The sequence below is a fragment of the Chenopodium quinoa genome, unplaced genomic scaffold (genome assembly GCF_001683475.1).
Source record: "Chenopodium quinoa cultivar QQ74 unplaced genomic scaffold, ASM168347v1, whole genome shotgun sequence".
Lineage (NCBI taxonomy): Eukaryota > Viridiplantae > Streptophyta > Magnoliopsida > Caryophyllales > Amaranthaceae > Chenopodium > Chenopodium quinoa.
The window spans coordinates 271,317-277,195 of record NW_018744504.1 but is presented as its reverse complement, the minus strand read 5'-3'; the positions used below and the strand labels follow the sequence as shown (position 1 = coordinate 277,195).

Here is a 5,879-nt window from a genome sequence, read left to right as displayed (position 1 = left end):
TGAGGAAATAATCACTATTATTTATGATTTTTATGACGAATTATGGCCCTATGAGTGACATTGCAACTTAATGTTAAGCAAAATATATATATCAGTCATCAATGGAAATACAGAAGGTGGTTATGATGTGATTGCAGACTTATAGATGCACACAAATTTTATTTTCATAAATTAAATAAAAGTCGAGAATATTATATGTAGCTAATATATAGGGGGTTGTCATTATACAATTGAATATGTTGACGGAAACTTGCACGTAGATATGCATGCAAAATATTCTAACGTTACTAATTATAGTAGGTGATATTATTGTTAGGTATCTATCATTTTATATCAACAAACAATTAAATTTTGTTAAAATTCTATTTAATTTGTTCGTTAGATGGACCTCTCCACGAGCTAATATTAAAAAAAAGGAAAGAAACAAAAATGTGAAGAGTCATCTAGAATGGAATCATGATTTATGGTTAGTTCTTGGTCGAGGTGGTGAAATCTTCACTTCAATAATAATACTATATTATTAATTATTTATTCCCTCGGTTATGGTTAGTGTTCGATATTTTTTTGGAGTTTTTAGAGACTCGAGAGGATATGTGGAAGGGTCGAGACCTTTATATGAGACAAGCGTACAATTAAGAGACTCAAGCATTAATGAATACATAAACAATAAACACATCGTAAACTTCAAACAAAAAATTACAATTCAAATTGAAGTGCATATATATATATATATAGAAGCAAAAGTGGTAACAGTACACATTTGCTTAAATCAATTATAGTTAACAATTATGAAGTAATAAGACTTTTAGTCTCCACAACGCGGACTTGTAAATGTACACATATGAGTAACATACATGATAAGCTTATTTCTAGTAACCATTATATGAGTACCCTCAATTCCGGCCTCGAACACTAATTTTGTTTGCTTGTTGTGAATCATACTATCTCCGATTTTTTTTAGTTGCAACTTTGGGATATTATTTGTAAGATATAAAATATTCCAAAGTTGTAATTAAAAAAAAATCGGAGGTTGTATTAGATTCTTAGTCTATGAGCTATGTCGAAAAAAGGGTGCACCATATAGTTATATATGCCAATGGGTAATAGTTTAATAGTCAGAGGTTTTTTTTTTAAATTATTTTTTTATTTTATTTTATTTTTATTTTTACAAATCGCATGCATTTTACATTTCTTGTGAAAAAAATTAAAACAAAAGAAGGAAAAAAATAATAATAAATTAACTTTAGCCTTTTGTTTTTGGAAGTTCATTAATTATCAAGTAGACTAGTACTGATTAGTAGTTGCCTTAAAAAAAAAAAAAGTACTGATCAGTAGTAAACTTTAGCAAGCAATAAATATTAATGTTACTTTGTACGAGTAGTATTTTACGTAGCTTCTTGCCTATGGGGGTGCTACCACTGTGTAAATTTGATATGATGTCGTTACAGCTAATGTATGTTTATTTTTCATTGTTGCTATATTTACAATCATTTACAAATTATACTTTGCAAATTGTAATAGATGCCTATCAAATAACTATCACATTGATAAAATAGGTGTCCTTCAAATATGTATAATATAGAATATTGATTGATTTAGGACTAAAAAGAAAGAAAATTTTAAGAACAATTTTATTGAGTCATACCTTGTATAGTTGTAGGCTTGCACGTGACTTGTAGATAAATTACCAATCTATGCTAAAGCTCATGCATGTTAGAATACTAATAATATCGTTAATTTCACCATGTATATATATGTGTACTCCCGATATTATTAGTATTCTAACCCAAACTGAGCAATTAAACAAAAAAAAACTCACTAAATAATTATTATCAGAGTAAAGAATAATTTAAGTGGTTAGACCTCCCTCTCGGTTGTAGTTATTTGGGATCAATTCTCATCGCTTGTCCTTGTACGAGACTCTCTAAACACCCCAAAAAAATATCATTAAAAAACAACTATATAGGGCAATACAATAATACTTGAAAGACAAACAAATGAGTGAATGCCATTAACAGATCAGGAAATAAAAATAAAAAAAATTAATAAAAAAAAATCAAACTAATAATCAATCAAATGATTCAAATTAATGCATGCACTAAGGGCATGTTCACATTTACTGAATTGAGCTGAATTGAACTGAACTGAACTGATTGGAGCTGAACTGAACTGAACTGAACTGATTGGAGCTGAACTGAACTGAACTGATTGGAGCTGAACTGAACTGAACTGAAATTAAGTAAATGTGAACAGGCCTTAAGCTTAGAGAATTTTTGATGTCCGATTAGCATCTATTAAAGGAAGTAATATGTAGATTCATTATTTGGGATGTAAACTGAAGGAAGAGGAGGAGAAAGGACTTTGGGTTAATTAATTACTTAATTATTTTAAGTTTTAATTTTCTCTTTCAATCGATCAATAACATAATACGGAGTAATAAAATATACATCGGAAATAACACATGTCACTTCCATCCTAATGTTGTTTTTTTCCTTCCAATAACCAATTTCCAAAAATAAATACGTAGTATATTCTAATTTTATTTTTCTCTTTATTTCTTTTTTATTGACAACTTATTTTAAATAATAAAATGATACATATTTAATTTATATATTATAAATTTATAATAGTAATTCAAGATTCTTAGTAATAAGTTTAATATTATTTGCTTAAAATGATTTTTTTTTTCTCTCGATTTATTACAATCAAATGGATTTATCAAATGGATTTATCAAATGGATTTAATTTACAGTACGAAATGAATTAAAAAAACCATCTTTACGTTATATTGCATCAAAAATCCCTTTTTTTGCCAAAACTTCTTAGATATTATTTAATACTATTTAATAATGTTTTCTTACTATTTGCCAATTCGATTCCATTTATACACACACATTGTGCAACAATTATTTTCTACTGTATGATATAATTTTATTTTTATTTTTGTTATTACGAATTTTTCATCTTATTTTGCAATTAGATACTTTTCATAATTAATATAGTGTTAAAATAATAATTAATATTTAAAATACCGTGCATGGTACGAGACCTAACCTAGTTGTAGAGTAAAACTTGTTAATTATATTTGCAAAGGGTAATTGTTAGAAGATAATCTCAACACACCCCCTCATATGTGAGCCTGATAGGCTTAAAGAGTATGTACATGCAATCCATTAAAATTTCAAACCTGCAATACAAAAATAAATTAAGAAGGAAGAAAATACACGAAAATAATATTTTTATTGATAATTTGTGAAATTACAACTCTTCTAGATCTCTTGATTTCTCTTTCCGGAGAATTAGGTTGTGATATACTTGTTTATAATGTGGGGTCTTGCCCGGCTTATTTCATGTTATGAACCTACAAACTACAATGTTTGATAGTAGGAAGGAAATTGGGTCTTTGTGACTATTCCATTTGAGCCTAGCTTATTAAACCCTAAAAGTGATCCATGTTTATTTTTTTATTTTTTTATTTTTTTTATATAGCAGGACTTAGATCAGAGAACAAGATATTTATAATAATCAATGAGATTTTGAATATAAAATCTTATATATATATATATATAAATATATATATATATATATATAAATATATATATATATATTTATGATATTGTCTCCTTATTTATATATATTTGACACCTAAAAAAAATTAACAAAATTCCAGTGTCAATAAATTGCCCCTCGAAACCTGTTGCGTGGTTTGACATCAGATCAAATGCATCCTGGTCTCAAAATTTTCTTATAGAATTTGAAAGCAAACTTCACATTATTCCCCTGGCCGTCGATTCTTCACATTTATTTTGAGACTTGGAAGAGTGGAAATGAAGAGCGAAAACTTTCCCACCGAGAGTGCCAATTTGTAATCCATTGAAATTCAAACATATACAATATACAAATAAATTAAGAGGGAAGAAAATATAAGAAAACAATTTTTTTTATTAATAATTTGTGGGATGATAATTCTCGTAAATTTCTTGATTCTAGAGTTAGAGTTTTGATACTTAACTTGTTTATATTACAGGGTCTTATCGGCTTATTCCATACTATTTACCTATAATATTTGGTACTAGGAAGAAGATGAGGCCATTGTGACTTATTCCATTCGAGTCTCATAAAACCCCTGAAGTGGTCCTCTCTAATTCCTTATATAGAGGGACTTAGATTAGAAAACAAAATAATTATCAAATATTAGTAATAAAATTGGTCTCATCATACCCAACGCTTAATATTCCACTATGAAATGAGGGGAGTATGAAAAATTTGAACGTGTGACCTTTTTGTATTACGTTGGCTCTAATATCATATTAGAGGACCATCTCAAGCAAAGGGATACCGGTAGTAGAATGCAAAGATATATTTTATACTCCATTAATAACTTAATTTTTATAGTGTACACAAGTTTATTTTATTTTATTTTATTTTTGTAAATTATGAGGTTCATTGTAATTAATATGATGTAGATATCAATCAAATTAAACAAGTCATTGTAGTTCATTAAAAAAAAAATGCAACTTGCATTGTACCCCAAAACTATAGCACCCTTAATAACTAAATGAATGATAAGCTCAATTTCCTCAATTATATAAATACTAAATCAGTGATAATAATGCACGGAGCATTTGTAACGCAGAAAAGTCATTATAGATCTTTCACAAAAAATTGAAGAAGGGATAATAACAATGAAAAGTGAGTAGTAGTATGCAACTATGCATGTGAAATGAGTTTTATACTCATTTATTAGCTTCTTAGGTTTATTTAGGATAAGTAATAATCACCTAGTCTAGAGCACTTTAGCTTGCCTTTCATTAGGGATTTTTTTGCATACTCGTTTTTCTCTCCTTGCCTTGTTTACCCTTGATGCATTTGTGTTATTGGAGTAAATGTTCCTCCTTTTGTAGGTTTATGTGCAATGGAGAAGTCGAAAAGAGTAGACGACATTGAATTGAAGCATCAAAGAGAAAAGGAGGATTAGAGGAATGGAAGCAACTTTATCATCACCATTACTTCTTTACCAAAGAGAAGGAGAATTGAAGAATAAAAGAAGAGAAAGAGAAAAGAAGAAAAGGAGAGGAAAAAATGAAGCAAGCCATCAATTCGATCAATGCCCTTATAAAATCCAAATGAACTATAAAAAAGCCTCGTTGGAAATGGACCAACGGGGCTTTTATGGTATGGTTGTTGTTACCTAGCTAGTTAACCTATGCTCGATTGTGAGATCTTGAAAGAGGTAACGATCCTCGAGAGAGGTTAGTACGTATGGCCAGATTTGATGTCTTGTGTGTTGTAAAAGAGGATTGTTATGCCTAAGATTAGAGGAGTACCTATCTAGATAGTAGACATTTACGATCTTTGTATGACAAAATCGATATTGTACCTCAAGGGTTGACGAAAGTTGAATTTTGAATAGAGGTTGTGAATTGAAATCTTCGCCGGCAATAACTCAAAGTGGAATTAAAAAAAGGAGGCATATACCAATTATACTTACTTGTGTTGTATGATTTTATGTTGGAATGATGACTTGTTTTGATTATCTAGTGGGAAATTCATAACCCTAGCCTACCTTAGTATTAGATTGTTCATCAAATACCATTTCATTACCTAGTGGATTATTTGAAGTTTATGCTTTATTGATTTCTATGGAGAATAACCCTATTTATTACCCTATATATATTTCATTAATTAGTTAATTAGGACGTGGTAAGTACTGAACTAGGCACCTATTAACCCAACCAAGTAGAATACTCGAGAACACAAATAAAATAGTGAAGTTATGAAAAATTGATACTATGGAAACAAACTTTTTTAGCCAATCATTTTTTTTTTACAACATAATAGCATGAATAGATAATGCAATATTATTTAAAATGGAATAA

The 5,879-nt window shown here is 28.8% G+C and overlaps 1 long non-coding RNA gene across 1 annotated transcript; it reads left to right on the top strand.

Annotated features, from left to right (window-relative positions):
• The first annotated feature begins 4,546 nt into the window (after positions 1-4,546).
• On the top strand, positions 4,547-5,445 carry LOC110698323. Its single transcript, XR_002506696.1, has 2 exons — positions 4,547-4,692; positions 4,905-5,445. It is a non-coding gene; the product is annotated as an uncharacterized LOC110698323 (long non-coding RNA).
• The last annotated feature ends 434 nt before the right edge of the window (positions 5,446-5,879 follow it).